The sequence below is a fragment of the Drosophila miranda genome (genome assembly GCF_003369915.1).
Source record: "Drosophila miranda strain MSH22 chromosome Y unlocalized genomic scaffold, D.miranda_PacBio2.1 Contig_Y1_pilon, whole genome shotgun sequence".
In the NCBI taxonomy this organism is placed as follows: Eukaryota; Metazoa; Arthropoda; class Insecta; order Diptera; family Drosophilidae; genus Drosophila; species Drosophila miranda.
The window spans coordinates 50,820,103-50,841,143 of NW_022881603.1; the positions used below are offsets into that span (position 1 = coordinate 50,820,103).

At 47.9% G+C, this 21,041-nt stretch overlaps 1 long non-coding RNA gene across 1 annotated transcript; it reads right to left on the reverse strand.

The window, feature by feature from the left end:
- Nucleotides 1-2,063: 2,063 nt before the first annotated feature.
- On the reverse strand, nt 2,064-2,358 carry LOC117192005. The gene is made up of 2 exons (XR_004474143.1): nt 2,319-2,358; nt 2,064-2,261 (listed from the first exon to the last, which is right to left on the reverse strand). It is a non-coding gene; the product is annotated as an uncharacterized LOC117192005 (long non-coding RNA).
- Between the last annotated feature and the right edge of the window lie 18,683 nt (nt 2,359-21,041).

Here is a 21,041-nt window from a genome sequence, read left to right on the forward strand (position 1 = left end):
TTTTACCTTCATGTTGAGCTACAATTATCTTGTACTCCTTCGACCCTAGTCCACAAACCTTGTCTCCCACTATCCAAGGTTCCTGGATCAGGGCTACGTCTGCTCCGCTCTCTTCGAGGCGGAGTATAAGAGCAGCGGATGCTGCTTTACAGTGGTGGAGATTGATCTGAAGGAGCCTCAAGGACATCCTTAGTGTTCTCCACCACTGTAATGTCGGCATCCGGATCGTGCTCGACTTCCTCGTGGCAACACATCGCCTCGAAGTCGCATCTCAGCGTGCCATCGGTGGAGGAGCCCTCTGGGTCTATCTCTGTGTGATCGTCGGGTGCTTCGATCTCCGAGGCAGCGTCCTGCTCGACTGGCTTGTCGACAGGACGTGCCTCGGCCGCATCCTCCGACTTGTAGACCTTTACGGTCACAGAGCTGAACCCAAAATTGAGCTCGCCTTTGGCAGACTCAATCGGGGCCAGCGACTCTTTGTTGAGGACGACCACCGCCTGGTTTGTGGGGCCCTGTGTCGTCTCAACTTTGACCACCTTCCAATCCGCTTTTGGGAGGTGGGGGTTGCATCTTTGCAACATTTTTAGGATGCGCTCCGGCTCCTTCATGGAGGCGGGCACCCAGACTCTCGCCCTTGGTCTACTGGGCACTTCGCTCCAGTCTACAGCGACGAGCTTCGCCCCTGGGTAGACTTCCCCGACTTGCGCTACCGCTGCTTTGTACAGCTGTACGGAGCGCTCGTCTTCACAGGCTACGATTTTTATGCAGCCCTGGTACCAGCACATGTCTTTGCAGACGGGGGGGGAGGGGGGGGGTTCCAGGCTGCTTTTCCAGCAGCTCGAAGCAGCGGTCGGCCAGTGCCGCTTCCACCCACTTCCACTGGTTTCTAGGTATCCGGGAGTCCGCGCTGCCTTTGTCCAGCACGCCAATCAGCGTCCTTTCTCTGGCAATCTGCGCGAATGATGTGTTAGGCAGCACTCTGGAGCGCTTCGGTGTCGGCCCCGGAGTCTCTTGTGAGCGCTGCCTTTTTGGCTGAGGGGCTTCCTTCTTCGGTGCTTCCTTGCCAAAGTTCGGCAGCACCTTCGAGGCCCACTCAACTTTCTTTATCCATTTGTCCGTCGGGCTGGACATCTGGCTTGCGTTCTGCCGACGGAGTATATTGCCAGCACTCCTTCTATCGGCATATGTAAAAGATTTGGCTTGGACACTAGTAGATGGTGACTCATCACCCGCCACTTTACCAGCAGGCAGATCAGCCGCAGGATTGCATAGCCACTCTGCCAAGGTATCGGTTTTGGGAGCCAATTCACCACCCACCCCGACACCGGGATGGGACCCCTTTGGGCTCTCCCTAGCATCTTCCGCCGCGCAGGTTTTCCCTGCTGATTTGCGGGTCGGGCCAGGCCTTTGGGCCGCTGCCTTCCCCTGTTTGGGATTGCTCCCTGTTGGCATTTGGGGAGTGCCAGACTCATTTTTTTTGTTTCTAAGTTCTTCCATTCTTTTCCCACGAGCTGCAGAGAAGGGGTACGGTCCGTCCGGGCAGAGATCCACGTTGCCCGGATAAGGCATACTTAGAACAGGGGGCTGCCAAGTCCCTGAGCTCTCCGTTAACGACTGGGCTAGTTTTATATACCGGGCCCCCAGCCAGGCTGACTCTCGGCACGGGTCGAATAACACTCTTAGTCCGGCCCGGTGTGAGCTGAATGTGGGGGGTTGGGATGTGGGTAGGTATTGTGTAGGGATAGGGGAGTGTGTGAGCTACTTATACGAGGCGGCACCACAAGCGCATCGTCAGTGTTGCTACTTCGCGAACACCCGCTGGCTGTCCGGGGCTGCTGATTTTCGGTACTCTCCCTAGGGATGTCCGATTATTCGCAGCTGACCTACCTATATGACCTGTATATAGGTAGGTCGTTCGCTGTCCGCAACCTGCGACCCGTCCGGTGGCCTCAGCTAGGCCCCCTTTGAGCCACCTCACGAGCTCATCAGACCAGATCTGATAGTCTTAACACGGTCACTTTTTTTTTCCTTAAAAACGGCAGCAATTTTTTGCATTGTCTTCGAATTCCTTGAAACCATACCTCTTATTGCTGTGTAATGTTGGTTCATTACGTGGTTTCCCAAGGTGCTCAACTTTCCAATCATTTTGCCGCATAGTTTGTACTTGCAGCCATGCACGGGGGGCGAAGCCTTAGGGGAAATCGGTGTTTTCAAATTGTCCTTTCCACTTTCAGTACTAAGAATGTCTTCAGTAAACATGTCTGGAGAATTAAGAAGTTATTATATGTATTTTTTTTAAATTTTACTTATTTACTTACTTAAGTCCGGATCCTCCCGAACCTCCTGCTCCTGCTTCTCCTCCACGTGGTGCACTGGCTCAGACGAATCATATATTTCATCAGAAATAGTACACTCCATATCATTGACTGTATAATCAGAAATATTGTGAATATTGTCAGAAATGTTGTCAATATTCTCCTCAATATCGTGAGTTGTGGCCGACTCCTCCGTATGACCGTGCATATTGTTGTCAATATCCTCAATATCCTGAGTTGTGGCCGACTCCTCCGTATCACCGTGCACATTGTCAATATCCTCAATATCCTGAGTTGTGGCCGACTCCTCCGTATCACCGTTCATATTGTTGTCAATATCCTCAATATCCTGAGATATCATCAGAACAGAAATATTCTGCACCGGAGTAACAGGCTCAGCATACTTCGCGTGCGTCGTTCCCGCTGAATGGAATACATTATTAGAAGAATATAATATAAATGTAACTAATTTACTTACCCTTACGTTGATGGTCCAGAAAAAAAAGTACAAATTAATCACTCCTGCTGCACTTATGTCGCAAACTTGGGCTCCACCGAACGACAACGTCATGTTGGCAATTTCCTGTGCTTTCGGGCTTTGCAGTTTCCGGCCTTGCAGATGGTCCCAGTATATCCCGCATAATACATTAACAAGGGCACTGTCGATAGTATTATAAGAAATACCAATGTACTCGATATGCCAACACACATTTATTCGAATACGACGATCAAGAAGGAAGAACGTTTACAGATATTTTGTTGCTATACGATACGGACCGATAAATATCACATAATTCCGCGTCTAGTTTCCTGATTTCAACATGTATAAAAATAAAAATAAAATAATTGTAAGGCAACATATATTAACCCTAACCGATCGAGATATTATACTGCAATTAGTTTTATGCGATATTATACTGCGATATGATACTGCGATAGGTTTTATGCGATATTATACTGCGATAAGTCTGAGGCGAGTTATTCGACGATCGACAAAAATAAAGAAAAGAGTGAAATAAGTTAATAGGAGTAACCCAAGAACCGCGCCAAGATGGATAAAAAGATAGATTCAGAAATGCATAAATTGTCGTGTTTCGATGAGGACATAAAGGAACTCAATCTGTTCGAGCCGTATCAGGACATAGAGGAAGATATGTTCGAGCCGTCGCAATTGTCGTGTTTCGATGAGGACATAAATGAACTCAATCTGTTGGAGCCGTCGCAATTGTCGTGTTTCGATGAGGACATAAATGAACTCAATCTGTTCGAGCCGTATCAGGACAAAGAGGCAGAGGAACATCTGCCGTGTGGACCGCTGGACCGGCTGGTTAGTACATTGCCTATGGATGTTGACGACGACGACACTGAAGGTGAGTAGATTGTGGCAATTACATTGGAGCAGGTGAATCAGACTTTTCTTCCTCCAGGTATCGTCGGTAACGATGATCTGGTCAACGATATTGGTCGCCTTCAAGCGAGCAATGAATTGCACAAAGGTACAGACCCCCGAAAATCTGGTAACGGACGCATTGGAAGAACTGAAAATGCAAGGAAACATAATGAATGGACGCATTAACATGACTGTAAATTTACAGAAACTAAGCGACTCAGAATTTTCCATTTACATGGATGAGTATAACATGCCGTGGTACCAATATGCAAAAAAAGGACCGGTACATAAATGGAAAATTCTTGCAGGCGCTGCAATCCCAATTAACGGGTGTTCGGAGCAGAACCCAGCCGATTAGCTGCTTGCCAAATAGCACCTAATTCTTGGCCCTCAGCCGCTTATTTTGTTTGTTACTTATGTCTATGTCACTCATTTGTTTGTTAAAGCTCTGCGCTTGCTTGCCCTGCTAAACGCTCTCTGCCAGCTCGCTCTTCGCTATTTCCGCTTTGCGTCTGCCTACCGACGTCGGCCGAGCGAAGCTGCGCTTAGCGATCGGAGCGGCAATTTAAAGGGCAGGTAAGCCACACTTGCAATTTGGATGTCACGCATTAAAGAACATATCGTAATTTTATTTCTGCGCCGAGTTTTATTTAATTCGAAATAATTAGTCGGCCGATTGGGGATAAAAAACATTATCTCCACATAAAATTTGGTGACCCCGACGGGATCCCGACGTGATCTCTGAGTTGCAGTATCAATTAATAATCATTCGCGATCGACATTCGTTAGCCCTAGCAAATTTTCGGCGGTTAAGCACAACTCGGTGCTAAAACACACTTACATACACCTACATACACGCATTGCTGGCTATTAATTTCTCTGTCGCGACAATTCGGTCAGTGCAGTGCGGTAGGCAGTGCAGCGAACTCACTAATACACACAAGCGGAGTACAAAGCGGAATCAGACAGCTCGCACAGCCGCACAGCTAAAGGCATTAGCTGTAATCCCTTTGCTTTCGGTTCCCACGTTTATACGTATACAGGGTGTCTTTTTCGGTCGTGCTGAGTGACTCTTTTAAAACCTCAACATGGCAGCACCTGAGCCTACCAATGTCGCGAACGCAGCAATGCCGAGTGATGTAGATTTCTACAAGCACAAGGCCGAGTCCATCGCGCGCCAACTAAAGGCCATGGATCGCTTTCTCACCAAGGAAGAGCTTGCCGAGTTAGATGAGGCAGAACTTCAAGCTCGCTTAGAGCAGATCGAGCGAATGAATGCGGATTTCGATGCCGCTCAAACGAGCCTTGAAAAGCTGGATTTCCTGCAGTTAGCCCATGATGCCCGGCTGGACTTTTCGAATGTTTATGTCAAGGTTAGGTCCAGGCTGTCGCGGGAGTTGATGGCTGCTCGCACGGTAAATGTTGCCAATTCAACGGCTCGGCATACTCTCGAGGGGAATTCGTCGTTGTTCGCCTATAATAGTATAGGCCGTTCTCGAATGCCCGAGTTGCAGCTTCCGCGATTCGGTGGGAGCTACATGGATTGGCCAGAATTCCACGCGATGTTTTCGACAATGGTGCACAAAGACCATCGTATACCAATCATCGAAAAATTCCAATATCTTCGTGGATGTCTAGATGGTGCTGCGCTGGATACGATTCGTTCCTTGGAACTTTCTGAGGAGAATTACGACAAGGCGTTGAATTTACTAATGTTGCGATTCGATAATAAACTGTTACATTTTCAGGCACACGTCAAGGCTATTTTCGGGCTGCAAGGGGTGGAGAAGGGCTCGGCTATCGGCTTGCGCGCGCTCAGCGATAAAATCAATTCGCACTTGCGTGCACTTCAGACCTTGGGTTGCCGATGGGTTGCTGATCTTCATCATAGGCACGAAATTGGACCACAAGACCAAGGAGAAATGGGAAGAGAACTTGCCGACGTCAGGATTGCCTCGGTGGTCAAGCATGGCCTCATTCTTGGAAGCAAGATGTCGGATGCTGGAAAATTTGTGATCGGCTATGGTAACAATTCCTAGCCAGCAGGTGGGAGAAAGTAAACCTAGCACCCTAATCACCTCCATTAACGATCATAATAGCTCAACATGCAAGTATTGCAAATCCTCCGATCACTACATATCCCGATGCCAGGCATTTATAGATCTCCCTGTTTTTTCTCGATACAAGGAGGTGAAGAAGCGCCATTTATGTCTAAACTGCCTCAACAAAGGCCATTCATTGCAACGCTGCAAGTCAGGGGCATGTAGAAATTGCCAAGCCAAGCATCACACACTGCTCCACATGCAGTCGGGCGCTGACGCTGAGTTTCCGTCGCCGAGTACGGAATCGACCCAGCATGATCCTGCAAGTGCCCTAGTAGCAAGCAAATATATTAGCCCTCCCCCCTCGAGTCAAAATTCTCTGCATAGCCAAAACGTGCTGCTAGCTACTGCAATCGTATATGTCAGGGGCCGTTTTGGATCGCTTATTCCATGTCGTGCCATTTTAGATTCCGCTTCTCAGGTTAACTTTATAACATCGAGACTCGCCAATCAGCTGCAGTTAGATCCTCACCCGTCTCACGTTAAAATCGCCGGTATTGGAGAGTCAATTCTACCATCCAGCAAGGCTGTGGACATCGTCCTGCAATCTCAAGACGAAAGCTATCGCGGTTTCCTCTCTGCAATTATCACTGCCTCAATCACAGGAATGCAGCCTAACTTCGGCCTAGACGCAAAGGATTGGCCAATGCCAAATAATCTAAAACTGGCTGATCCTAATTTCGCCAAGCCCCAGCGTGTCGATCTGTTGATAGGTGCTGGTTTGTTTTTCGAATTAATGTGCGTTGGACAGATTCGACTGTCAGACCAATTGCCAACATTGCAGAAGACGAAACTTGGCTGGATAGTGTCAGGAAGTATTAAAAACTCTGAGAAAGCCCGTGTGTCGCTAGCAGCCGTTGAAGATCCCCCTGTCATCTCCGCTTGCGAGACTAATTTGTGCGATATTGTAAGGCGGTTTTGCGAAGTCGATGGAGATTATTCGCCCTCATCAATTTCGGAGGAAGATGTTCATTGCGAACAGCATTTCGTCACAAACTGCATTCGCCTAGAGTCCGGAGCTTACTCCGTGCGTTTGCCAACCAAATTCAGTCTAGAGGAATTAGGAGAATCGTATCAGCAGGCGCTACGTAGATTTCTCAATTTGGAGAGGAAGCTAGCAAAAAATGCACAGCTTAAGGCAAAATATATGGAGTTTCTTCAGGAGTATCGTGATTTAGGACACATGTCGCCAGCTTCGCGGCAGTCAGACCTCCCGCAGTACTTCTTGCCTCACCATTGCGTCCACAAGCAGGATAGTACAACCACCAAATTACGCGTAGTGTTCGATGGATCTGCCAAAACAGCGTCTGGAGTATCACTGAATGATGCGCTAATGGCTGGACCCACCATCCAACCTAAAATTCTGATAACTCTGCTTCGTTTCCGCTTTTTTAAAGTCGCCTTGTGTGGCGATATCTGCAAAATGTTCCGCTGTGTACGCGTTTCCCATCCCGATACGCACGTGCAGTGCATCCTATGGCGCAATGACCCGAAGGAGGAGATTCAGGTGTTCAAGTTGGAGACTGTTACTTACGGAACCAAACCTGCCGCTTTCTTAGCAATTCGTGCTATGCATCAATTGGCAAATTATGAAGAGTTGCGTTTTCCGCTTGGCGCTGATGTTGTTCGAAGAGATTTCTATGTCGATGATCTCATATCTGGAGGGGACAGCATTGATTCTGTCATCAAGATTCGTCAGCAGGTAAAGGAGCTACTTTCGAAAGGATGTTTTCCCATACGTAAATGGTGTTCCAATGAACCCGCTGCTTTGGAAGGCGTATCGGAGGCGGATCGCGAAAAGTTCCTTACCTTTCATGACGGGACTGAAGTAACCAAGGCGCTTGGTCTAGTTTGGGATCCCACCACGGACAATCTTCTGTTTAGCTTCGCTCACGTCGGAACCGCTGCAGGGCCAATATCGAAGCGTTCGGTCCTGTCTACACTAGCTAGGTTCTACGATCCTCTAGGGCTCATCTCTCCCATCATCACAAAAGCTAAAATATTTATGCAGTCGCTATGGAACGAAAGCCTAAAGTTGAATTGGGACGAAAGCCTGCCCCAGGATCTACATACGACTTGGATTGAGCTGACTTCGCAGTTGTCGATGGTTAAAAACTTTAAGTTTCCACGTTACGTGCTTCGGCAGCAAGCCAGATTAGAAAAGCACGCGTTTTGTGATGCGAGCCAAGCAGCATATGGCGCCTGCGTATACATGCGCTCGGAAGCTCTTGGCATTGTGCAAAGTCATCTCTTATGCTCTAAATCCAGAGTCGCGCCCTTGAGAAGTATGACTATCCCCAAGCTTGAGCTATCCGCTGCCCTCGTATTAGCCGAACTAGTGTCCACCATAGTTAAGGATTATCAGCTCCATGCCAAATACATTGCTGGTCGGATTCGTCCATAGCCCTTGCCTGGATTCGAGAATCACCATTGAATTTCAATATATTTGTTTCTAATCGAGTTCAGCGGATTCAGGAGCTCACCGCTGGAATGACGGCATCACGTGCCCACAAAGTTGAATCCTGCCGACATCATATCACGTGGATCCACGCCCGCTGAACTAATGGATAGCAGCCTTTGGATCTCTGGACCACCATTCTTGCGTCTTGAGAGCTCAGAGTGGCCTGCAGGCTTGCAATTTCCGACCGATGTACCAGAACGTCGTCATGCAGCATTGGTTGTTTCAAACGAAAGGGATGTATCGTACGATTGCAAATTTCAAAACTCATTCGGATCCATGCAGCGCGTCCTTGCTTATATCGATTCTACATTCTCAAGGACAAAGGCATAGCGCGGTCGAAGGGTCACCTTACCGTAATCGACATCAAAAATGGTACGCATTTGCTCATAAGGGCAATACAGCAGCAACAATTTTCGGAAGAGATAAGGGCCCTCGCCAGCAAACAGGCCCTACCCCCAAAAAGCACGATGGCCTCACTGAATCCATTTCTGGATAGCTTTGGATTGCTGCGTGTTGGAGGCCACCTCCAAAATGCCGAATTGGACTACGACGCGAAGCACCCGATCCTGCTTCCTAAGGGACATCCTGTCACTGTCTCTATTATTATCTTCTTTCACGAAAGGTTTCTCCACGCAGGAGCTCAAGGATTGCTCGGACTGCTTCGGCAAAAATTCTGGCCTATTGGTGGACGCAAATATGTGTGGGAATCATTCGCAAATGTGTTAGATGCTTTCGTTTGAAGCCAGTGCTGAGGGAACATATCATGGGAAACTTGCCTGCGGATCGCGTAAGGACTAATCCAGCATTCCACACAACGGGCGTTGATTTTTACGGACCCTTTTATCACAAGTCGGAAGTCAGAAGCAGGCCTCCTATCAAATGTTACATCGCTGTCTTCGTATGCTTTAGCACCAAAGCAACTCATTTGGAAGTCGTTCGGGATCTATCTACAGAATCCTTTCTGGCAGCATTAAGGCGTTTTATAAGTCTACGTCCCAAGCCTCGAATCATCTGGTCAGACAACGCTACAAATTTTGTAGGAGCAAAAAATGAGCTTTTGGAGCTTCGGCAAATGTTCCTCAGCGATCCTCATACGTCGGCTGTGTCACATCTCTGCGTTTCTAGTGGAATCGACTGGAAATTCATCCCCCTCGCTCACCTCATTTTGGGGGTTTGTGGGAGGCGGCTGTTAAAGCAGCTAAATATCATTTTCATCACGTCGTCGGGACCTACATTTTTACTCTTGATGAAATTCAGACCTTGGCTTGTGAAATCTCTGCTTTGTTAAATTCCCGTCCGCTTCATGCAATTACAGAAAGTCCCGATGATCTAGATGTGCTCACGCCAAACCACTTTCTCAATGGAGCCCCGAAAGCTGCATTCGACGAGCCAGATGTGGCGCATCTCCGGGTCAACCTACGTAGTCGATGGCAGCGGCTGTGTCAAATGAAGCAGGCGTTTTGGAGAAAATGGAGCACGGCGTATCTTTCGATTCTTCAGGAGCGGAGCAAGTGGCGGTCATCGTCTCCAAACATCAAGCTAGGAGCGCTCGTCATGATCAAGGAGGAAACGCTGCCACCATTAAGGTGGCCGCTTGGCCGCATTGAGAGCGTCATCCCAGGAAAAGATGGAACCATCAGAGTAGCCGTCATCCGCACTCAAAAAGGCCTTTTCAAGAGGGCCGTTGGAAAAATAGCGGTTCTGCCCCTTCAGGATGGATCTGTTGAAAGCCTTTGCCTTCCAACGGGGGGTGAATGTTCGGAGCAGAACCCAGCCGATTAGCTGCTTGCCAAATAGCACCTAATTCTTGGCCCTCAGCCGCTTATTTTGTTTGTTACTTATGTCTATGTCACTCATTTGTTTGTTAAAGCTCTGCGCTTGCTTGCCCTGCTAAACGCTCTCTGCCAGCTCGCTCTTCGCTATCTCCGCTTTGCGTCTGCCTACCGACGTCGGCCGAGCGAAGCTGCGCTTAGCGATCGGAGCGGCAATGTAAAGGGCAGCTAAGCCACACTTGCAATTTGGATGTCACGCATTAAAGAACATATCGTAATTTTATTTCTGCGCCGAGTTTTATTTAATTCGAAATAATTAGTCGGCCGATTGGGGATAAAAAACATTATCTCCACAACGGGAATGAAATTCATTATTTGTATTTCCACATTTGTCCCGTTTCCAAAACATCTGCACTAGGCAGGAATGCGGTCAAGGAAGGACTCGATTTAGTATTGAGGGACGTTGAGAGTGGGGGCTTGTCAAGTCAACTGTTGGCAGTTGGATCCGACCACTGCTTGGCAAATTTCATGCCGTGCAAAAGTGTAAGGGGAAAATTCCCCATATTGTGGGATCTGCCCCACCTATCCTAAAAAATGATATACATGAAGATGTGTTGTTGTCAAATATGTATGTCAAGGAATACAGGAAAGAAAATATCAAGAGTATCTTTGAGGCTACGAAGTCGGTAGACAACTTGCCCGACTACCTAATGTCTGATAAAGTTAAAGAAATCATTAAAAATGAAATAATGAACTTATTACGCGCTGTTGAAAAACATTTCGAATTTAGAAACGAACCAATATGTTTTAACAACATGAACAGCAATACCTTCGAGGAACGTGGCAAGCATTTATCAACAATTTTTATAAACATAATGAAAGTATCGTTTAAAGAAGATTTCAACAGAAACCCAGTATATTGTGCTACAACTGTAGTGTTCATGGCTCTCCAAATAATAGACCAAAAAATGAAATTATTAAAAAAGACGTTAGAAAATATTTTGTAGTATGTAGTATAATTATATTAATTTTAATAATAATAACAATAATAATAATAACAATAATTTGTTTTTTATTTTATTTATTTTATGTAGTATGTATTATACATGTACTATACATAATTAATGTATTTTCAGCTGTAGAATGTAGAATATTTTCAGCCTGTACAAGATTTTCAGCTGTAGAATGTAGAATATTTCAGCCTGTACAAGATTTTCAGCTGTAGAAGCCTGTACAAGATTTTTAGCTGTAGTGTTCAATTTTTGTTTGTTGTTTGATTGATTTTTGAACTGATTGTTATTGTTTGATTGATTTTGTTGTTCTGAAGGCTTGATCCACCGGTGACCAGGGACGCAGGATGGCTCTAAGCTATAGTATTTATTGTACGAGTAATAATCTGCTAGCACAGCACTAGCATTTAACCCGTATTCAGAGCAGACTGTAAGTTTAAGTTAGTCTGAAATTGTTTTTATTAACATACGAATAATGAAATTGAACAAAACACTTAATAATTTGTTGTCAGTAAGTAAGTAGTATATAATGGTTATATAGACAGTAAATATTGTATAAACGAATATCTTTACTGTATGTACCATTTTGTACCAGAGTAAATATTTTGTAATTGCAAATGTTAGATTTATGCATTCTTGAATTTTCATTTCTTTTTCTTTTCGTTATAATAGTTTTATTATCTTTAATTGGTTTTCTGTTTTTGTTTTGTTTTTTTTGCATTTGATATGTTTCGGTTCAAAATGTGTGTGTTGTTTACGCACATATTATGGTTAATGGTTCTTAATCTTGTTCGTTACTCTTATATTACCCTTTTTGTATATCTTTTGTTTTATAAATTAATCTTTAGCTAAGCTGAGGAGCGTAGCGTATCGGATCAAATCAATCAAAAGTTGATGGGTCTAAGGGGCTAGCTAACGAGGCAGTCAATGGCAATGGAAATCCAAATGGAAATTTATGCAAACCATGCGGCAAAACTAAAAAAAAAACTAACTTAAAAACGCAGAATCATAGACGAGGGGGAACGTTGTGAGTTGCTGCGGACACCGCAACTCTACAGTTATACCCGATACTAAGTCAGTATGGCTGTCCTCCGGCAGACGCCTCTACAGAAAATCAGTCTGAGCGTGACGTCGGGCGCTGCGTAGCCACTGCAAATTGATTTGTTCCTTTTGGCTATAAAAATTATCTGATCTAAACCAGATTCAGCAATCTGATAGATATGGTCATTATCTATGATTTTGCGGACGGACGGACAGACAGACAGGGCTCAATCAACTCGGCTATTGATGCTGATCAAGAATATATATACTTTATATATATATACACTCAAACTGTGACATCATCGCCAGAACGAACGAGAGTTTTTGAAAAACGATTCTCGAATGTGGGCCGGCAATGGTCACGAAATAATCGTGCCTGACCGTCAGTCGATCCCCTCAGATAGTGTGCAACAGCAGTAAACGGAGTCCAGTTCCATGTTTACCCAATCGGGTTCGGGAGTAATCCAAGCCTCGCTTCATTTTTTTTTTATTTTATTTATTAAATTAACAAATTATCTGTTAATAATGGTACTTAGATTAAAGGCGGAAAAACATAAGTTAAAAGTTAGCTAAATTTAAATGATTATAAATATTGCATGCAATGAGTTTAAGAGACAGTTCAGGGGATAGGGTTTGACAGAGGGAGTTATAATTATGGCATAAAACCCTAAAAGGTTCATGATCAGCATAATTAGACCTACATATGGGTAGACGGATAGGCCTAAAAGCACGGGTAGGTCTGGATGGAACGGCCAAGTCAATCTGACCCAAGAGAGTTTGGGAGTCAACAGTCCCAAGAAGGAGCTTGTGCACGAACATTACGCCATTGCATATTCTGCGATGGTGCAACGACGGCAGGTCGATAAGATTTAGCCTAGACCGGTAGGGTGGCAAGATTCTACCCGAGTCCCAGTTAAAGTTCCGAAGGGCAAAAATTAAAAATTGCTTTTGCACGGATTCAATAACAGCCTGCTGCTCTTTATACTGCCGGCTCCACACACAAGAACAATACTCCAATATAGGACGTACTAACGAGATGTACAGTTGTTTCGTAACGTACGGGTCGTCAAACTCCTTGGACCATCGCTTGATGAACGCTAAAACACCCTTAGCTTTATTTACAGTTGCAGCTATATGGGTTTTGAAACACATCTTATGATCAAAAAGGACTCCGAGGTCATTTGAACTCGAAATTCGCTCAAGGACATGATTTCCTAGAACATATGAGACAAAATGAGGAGCGCGACGGTAAAATGTCATAAGTTTGCATTTGGAAAGGTTCAGAAAAAGAAGATTAGTTGAACACCACAAGTTGAAGGCGTGTGTGCAAATACCAATCAGAGTAAGAAAGACAGATTTTGACATCATCAGCATACATTAGTGTAGTAGAGTATGTAATAACTTGAGGAAGGTCGTTCACAAATAAAATAAACAGAAGCGGGCCCAGATGACTTCCCTGTGGCACACCTGAAGTAACATTAACAGTATTTGACAACACGTTAGAAAACAAAACACGTTGAGTACGGTTAGAGAGATAGGACAAAATCCAATCTAGAAGATTCGTTGGGACCCCTAATAAAGAGAGCTTTTGAATAAGCAGAGCATGGTTCACAGAATCGAATGCCTTGCTGAAGTCCGTAAAAACTACATCCGTCTGCAAACCAATTTGAAAACCACGGTGGATTAGGTTAGAAAACTCAAGAAGGTTAGTCGATGTTGAACGATGTCTGAAAAAAACCGTGTTGCGACGGAGATATCAAGCTGCAACAGAGATGTTGCAGTTGCCGGGTGACCAGGAACTCAAGAAGCTTTGGGATGGCGGAAAGCATTGCGATACCACGATAGTTTTCAATGTTTGATCTTGAACCTTTTTTGTGAAGCGGAATGATGTAGGACTCATTCCAAATTACTGGGAGACAAGACTGTTCCAAGGAGAGGTTGAAGAGAAAGGTCAAGGGCTTGCAAAGGGACTGGGCAGAGTGTTTTAAGATGCAACTTGGTACCTTATCTGGACCCGCAGAAAACGATATGTCCATAGATGACAAACCTTCCAGAACAACGCTTTCCTCGAAAAAGGGCAGAAAAATGCTGTTAGCTTGAGGTAGCTGGTACGGATACGGAGTGGATGCGTTGTAAATATGAGACGAGTACGTTGTTTGGAAAAAGTTAGCGAATAAATTTGCAATACCAACAGCAGAAGCTTCTGTTTTGTTCTGGTAATGAAGGGACGGAGGAAAAACGTTTGACTTGCGCTTAGAATTAACGAACGAATAGAATTTTTTAGGATCACTACGAAAGTTACTACTACATTGTGAAAGGTAATGATTATAACACTGACTATTGACGGCAAGGAACAGAGAGCGAGCGGAGGAGTACAGAGCTAAGGCCAACGTGGAGCCCGACTTCTGGTACTTTTTATAGAGCCGGGATTTATTATTTTTTTTTTTAAGTATGACAAATGGCCGTCAGCCATCGGGTGCTACAGGGGGACAAACGGATGACGGGTCGGCTCGCACAACTGTGAACTCGGAACTGAGGCGCAGCCGCTCCGGTTAGTAATACCCGGTGCGGTCTGCGTCTCACACCCCCCCCCCCTAGGACACAGAGGGTTGCGAGCGAACCGTCACCCGCCGTAACTGTGCACACCGGTGGAAGTGCGACTATACTCTCCCCGTGAGGGCGGCTGGAAACAGGTCCTAGCACGGTCATGTCTCTGCTATGATGCTGGCGAATGGTAGTCGGGCGGAGAGAAGAAAACTCTCAGTGAAATTACCCCAATCCAAGGTGACACTGTTATATGCCGAGGGATGCATGGCCGGGGGGGTGCCCGGTCGCTAATATGCGGACTCTGGATACCTGCCGACCTCCAGTTTAAATCAGGCTTCCCGGGGCAAGCGGGCTATGCCTCGGGTGACCATCCCCTTCCCGCCTACTCGTGGGAACTACTATGCCAAATAAAAAACAAATAAAAACCAACAAAGCCGCAAAGGAGCTCGGTACTCCTCTTAAAGTACCGGAGGGACAAGCCAATCCCTCTGCACCAGCGCCTGGGAAACCGGGTCCAAAGAAGACGGGGAAGGAGACTGAGTCGGTCCACCGTCTTCAGGCAGCAGCCGCAGTGAGGGGGGGCCCGAAAAGCCAATCGGGTCCTTCCAAGTCGGGTGGCTCCAAGGGCGAAGCGGATACCGGGGTGGCTGCCAAGCAGAGCGTAATCGCGGCTGGTGAGCGCACCGGGACCGAAGAACCCATGGGAGCCCCGGCGGGCAGCGTCTCTGCACCACGCGGTGGAAAGCCGTCGTCCCAGGACAGGAGACGAGCGGCTTTCATCCTGTCCAACGAAGACCCGAACTTCAAGGCGTCAGCCGAAGGAAAGGAGCAGAGGCTGTGGGCCTGCTCAATCCTTCCACTGTTCCAGCCAGCCAAAGCCGGAAAGGGCGCAGCCAAGGCCGCCAACAAGCGGCAACGCTCAGCGGAGGACCCCGCAAATCAGCCAGGCCAAGCCCAGCAAGCCAAGCGGGTGAAGACCCACCTCACGAACCGGTCGTTCGCTGAGGTGGCGAGGGGCAGGACCCTGATCGGTGTCCTGGACAGGGGCGCCGAGGACGGCCATGTCCCTCGCGATAAGTGGCACCTGGTGGAGAACGAGCTCCAGGACCGGTTCCTACTGGAACTGGAGGAGAACGGCGGACCACCGCCAAAGTGTGAGGACGCAGGGTGGCATCAAGGCAAGGTGAAAGCCATCGCCTGCCAAGACGCTCGCTCTGCGGCCCTCTACATGAAGGCGGTGGCGGCCCTAAAAGAGGTCTATCCAGGGGCGAAACTGGAGGCCGTGAAGTGGGAAGATGTCCCTAGTCGCCCGAGAGCCAGAGCGTGGGTCTCGGCTAAGCCTGCAGAGCCTGAGAAGATCCTCAGGTTACTGCAGGTCTGCAACCCCCACCTTCCTACAGCCGATTGGAAGGTGGCAAAGGTGGAGGATATCCAAGGGCAGAGGCGCCAGGTTATCCTCGTCCTAAATGAGGAATCCATTGATCTCCTCGCAAAGTCGGACGGTGTAGTGGATTATGGCTACAAGAAGGTCACCATATCCACTTACAAGTCCGATCGCAAGGGCAGGCAAGTGGAGGTCGAGCCAGACCCGGAGCTGCCGGAGATCCCGAAAGAGGGGGCCTCGTGCGAGGAAGACAACCCGGCGTCGGATGCGGCGTCCATGATGTCGGACGATATCTTGGACGACTACGCGTTCGACGAGAGCGACCTAGCCAGAGGTCTCAGCCACATCGTTGTCGGGGAGGAGCCGGAGTCCCCTGACAGCGATCTAGAAGTAACAATGGTGGAGGCGAGCCTCAGGAATGTCGTTGACGCTCCTGCAGATAAACCTCCACCATTGTAAGGCAGCATGCGCTGCTCTACTGCTCCACCTGGCCAAGGATGGAGCCGACATAGTCCTCATTCAGGAGCCCTGGATCCTCGGAAACAGGGTCTCCGGTCTGAGGACTTCTGACTACAAGCTATATGTAGCTGAAACCGCAGGTAAAATTCGTACCTGCATTCTTGCAAAAAGAGAGTTGCACCTATTTTTGCTCCCAAATTTCAGCAATGAAGACCACAGTGAGCCTCGAAGGCCAGGAGCGCTCACTGAGGATCTGCTCCGCATACATGGGGCATGAACAAACAGACCCCCCTCCACACGCGCCTCTCCGGGCTCTAATCGCAGACTGCTCGGCCAAGGACATCGGCCTAATTGTGGGGTGCGATGCCAATGCACATCACTGTCAGTGGGGAAGCACTGACACAAACGAAAGGGGTGAGTACCTTTTCAGTTACTTACTGACCACTCAGATGGTCTTACTAAACCGGGGTAGTGATCCCACCTTTATCATTAAAAACCGCAAGGAGGTCCTGGACCTCACGCTTGCCTCTCATGAGATACAGCGTAACATTGTATCCTGGAGGGTCCTGGAAGAGCACTCCTTCTCGGACCACAGGTACGTGGAAACTGTCTTCTCCTTCTCAGTACCGAAGCCAGTCCGATTCCGAAACATCAGGCGGACAAACTGGACTCGGTACTCTGATTACCTCTGTCGTGTTCTCCCTGAGCCCCCATCTGAGGAGGAGTTCTCCACGGAGGCCACGACTCGTCTTCTTAAGATCTTTACCGACGCCTGCAATAAGGCGCTCGACAAAGCATGCCCCTCTGGCAAGAACAGAGGCCGGAAGAAACCTGAATGGTGGAATCCGAAACTGGGTGAACTCCGGAAAGCCACCCGGAGACTCTTCAATAAAGCTAAGGCTGAAAACGTTGAGCAAAACTGGGCCGAATACAAGGCCAGTCTGTCAACCTACAACAAAGAACTTAGAAAAGCCAAACGCGCCTCCTGGCGTAAGTTCTGCAGCGAAATCGAGAGTAACTCAGAAGCCTCACGCTTGCGCAGAGTTCTCTCGAAGACAACACCCACCCTGGGCTACTTGAAGAACACCGACCAGTCGTGGACTACGTCCAGCGAGGAGTCGCTAAATCTTCTCCTAAATACCCACTTCCCTGGCTGCGATGAAAACAGACCCAACTACCTCGCGCCTCCTTCTGTCGCCTCAAATGCCATCTTGGGACTGCTAAGCCAGGAAAACATTTCCTGGGCGATCAGAAGCTTTAAACCCTACAAGTCCGCGGGGCCAGACGGCATTTTCCCTGCCCAACTGATTCACGCGGGACATAAAGCCATTAACTGGCTCAAAATAATTTACGAGGGAATCTTCTCCCACGGGTGCATTCCTGACACCTGGCTTCAGACCAAAGTCGTATTCATACCCAAGGCAGGCAAGCCCTCGCACACTGCCCCAAAAGATTTCAGACCCATAAGTCTATCGTCTTTTCTTCTAAAGGCGATGGAGCGGCTCCTGGGGCTGCATCTAACGGCGTGCATTCCGTCCAGTCTGATCTCAGACTCCCAGCATGCCTATCGGAAGGGAAGATCCACCGAAACGGCCCTACACTCGATCACATCGATCATCGAAGCGTCCCTTAACTTTAAGGAGTACACCCTAGTAGCCTTCCTCGACATAGAAGGCGCCTTTAACAACATCCTTCCGACCGCCATCACGGGCGCACTGACGGATCTGGGCGTTGACTCCAGGACGGTGAGCCTGATCGATCAGATGCTACAATGCAGGACGGTTGAGGCATCACTGGGGACGTCAACGTGTACCAGATTTGTCAGCAGAGGCACACCGCAGGGCGGAGTCCTCTCGCCCCTCCTATGGAACGTGGCAGTGAACACACTGCTGCGGGAGATAGAGGGGGGTGGCTGCCGTGTGGTGGCGTACGCGGACGATGTTGCCATAGCATTCTCCGGAAAATTTCCGCAGACATTGTGTGAGTGCATGACAAGTACTCTCACGAAAATGTCGAAATGGGCAGACAAATGCGGGTTAGGCGTCAACCCGTCTAAAACGGAACTGGTGCTTTTCACTAGGAAGTACAAAGTTCCGGTACTGATTCCCCCAAGACTATGTGGGGAAACGCTAGTCTTCAGCAACAACGCCAAGTATCTTGGCCTAATCCTCGATAGAAAGCTCGATTGGAAATTGAGCATAGAGGATAGAGTAAAGAAGGCCACAGTGGCCCTCTATACCTGCAGGAAAGCCATCGGACTAAAATGGGGAATGACCCCCTATATAGTTCGGTGGCTCTACACCGCCATCATACGACCAATCATGCTCTATGGAGTGGTGGTATGGTGGCCAGCCTTGGACAGAAGGACATGCCTCAATAAACTCAGCAGAGTTCAACGCATGGCAGAGCTATGCATAACTGGCGGGCTACGCACTACTCCAGGGGAAGCCCTGGATACTGTGCTGGACCTCCTCCCTGTGGATCTCATGGGAAAGAAGGTGGCAACACTTTCCGCCCTCAGAATGAGAGAAGCCAGACTGTGGAAAGCATCCGCGGTTGGGCACTCGGGAATCCTGATGAGACTCCCGCAATTACCAGAGAGGACAGATTACTGTATCCCCAGTGATCACCTCTCGACGCCCTTCCAGGTATCAATCCCATCTAGGGAGGACTGGGAGATGGGCGAACCAGGACCTGCAAATGCGGTCCACTTCTACACTGATGGCTCAAAGCTAGACGGCCGCGTGGGAGGCGGAGTCTACTGCAGCGAGCTGAACATCAGTCATTGCTTCAGGCTCCCGGATCACTGTAGTGTGTTCCAAGCGGAGGTTGAAGCCATCAAGGAGGCCATTTCGATTGTCTCCAAATTACTTCTAGATACGCACTTAGTGTGCGTCTTCTCGGACAGCCAAGCAGCTATCAAAGCTCTAGGCTCAATATCGTCGAACTCAGCGACTGTAAATGACTGCCGCAGGTCTCTGCACGAGATCGCAGAGCAGTTAGATCTCTTCCTTATATGGGTCCCCGGCCACAGGGACATCGAGGGGAATGACGCCGCCGACGAGCTAGCCAGGCAGGGTACTACGATTCCTCTCCTACCGGAGAGGGAGCAAGTAGCGATGCCCTTGGCTACCTGCAGGCTCCTAACGCACGAATTGTTCGAGCAAAATGCCAATAGGAGATGGCAGCAAACCGTTTCCTGTAAAGTCTCAAGATTGATATGGCCATATCGATCGAAGAAGCGCTCAGCAGAGCTGTATAAACTCAGCAGAGCACAGTGCTCTGCAGTTACTAGAGCCATTACGGGACACTGGCAGATCGGCACTCACGCCTCTAGACTGTCAATCCCTCATAACGACTTCTGCAGGAGTTGTCGCGACGAGGAGGAGGAGGAATCGGTCCCCCACTTCTTCTGCCACTGCCCAGCCCTTGGAAATCGTCGTCTTCGTATTCTCGGGGCCGCTTTCCTCACGGACATTTCGGACCTGTCCGTAATCAAACCAGGGACCTTGTCCAAATACATCCAAGCCACCGGATGGGACTGCCCTTAACCTGCAGAAGTATGCTCTCACGGTTCGGGCAACGCGAAGGGGCACATGCCCATGCGGCAACACAACGGACCTTTTATAGGTCCAAGTGAGCTTGGGGGCGGGAGGCTCTTATCCCCCCCCCTCCCGGCTACCGCCTTAACCTAACCTAACCTAAGTATGACAAATACTTGGAGAACCAGGGAGGCTTGGACGATACAGGTACAGTGATATCTGGAACAAACGTATTAAGGGCGGAGTAAATAGAACTATAAAACGAGTTAACAGTTGCATCTATGTTCGGTAATGAATAAAGAAACGACCAATCAACACGCGAGAGATGTAGATCTAAATCAATAAAGTTTGTTTTTCGAAAACACTTTATGTGACAAGGAGCCATGGAACTGTCAGCACCTCCAGATTGTGTACACTCCAGTGATATCAACAAAGTTGGATGATAAGGATCTTCAGGGAGAGATATTGGGCTTGCTCTAGATACAGTAGCAAGAGAACCATCGTTAACAAAAACGAGGTCAAGAAGTCTGTCCGTAATGTTTTTAACGGCATTAATTTGGACAAGGGAAATATCCGTCAGCCCATTGATAAAGTCATTATGGCAATTGGGAAACAACAGGTTAGCGTCATCACAAGGCAGCCAAGAAAGAAATGGGAGGTTAAAGTCCCCCATGACAATAATTCGATCATTGCACCCTAATGTAGAAACAACATTATTAATTGCTGAAAGGTGGTGTAAGTAAAGCTCATCATCAGACCTGGGAGGAATGTAAGAGCAGGTTAAATAGAAAAATGCGGAGCCAACACGAACTTTGACTGCAACAAATTCAATTCCATGAATGTTATTGAATGGGAATAACTCAGATGAGAAAACAGATTTAACTGCAATCAGAACCCCACCTGCAAAAGATGGGCGGTCCATTCTATAAATAGTGTAACTATCAATGAAAATTTCGTGATCATTGACAGAGGAGTTAAGCCAGGTTTCGGTAAACGCGATGGCATCGAAATCAAAGGA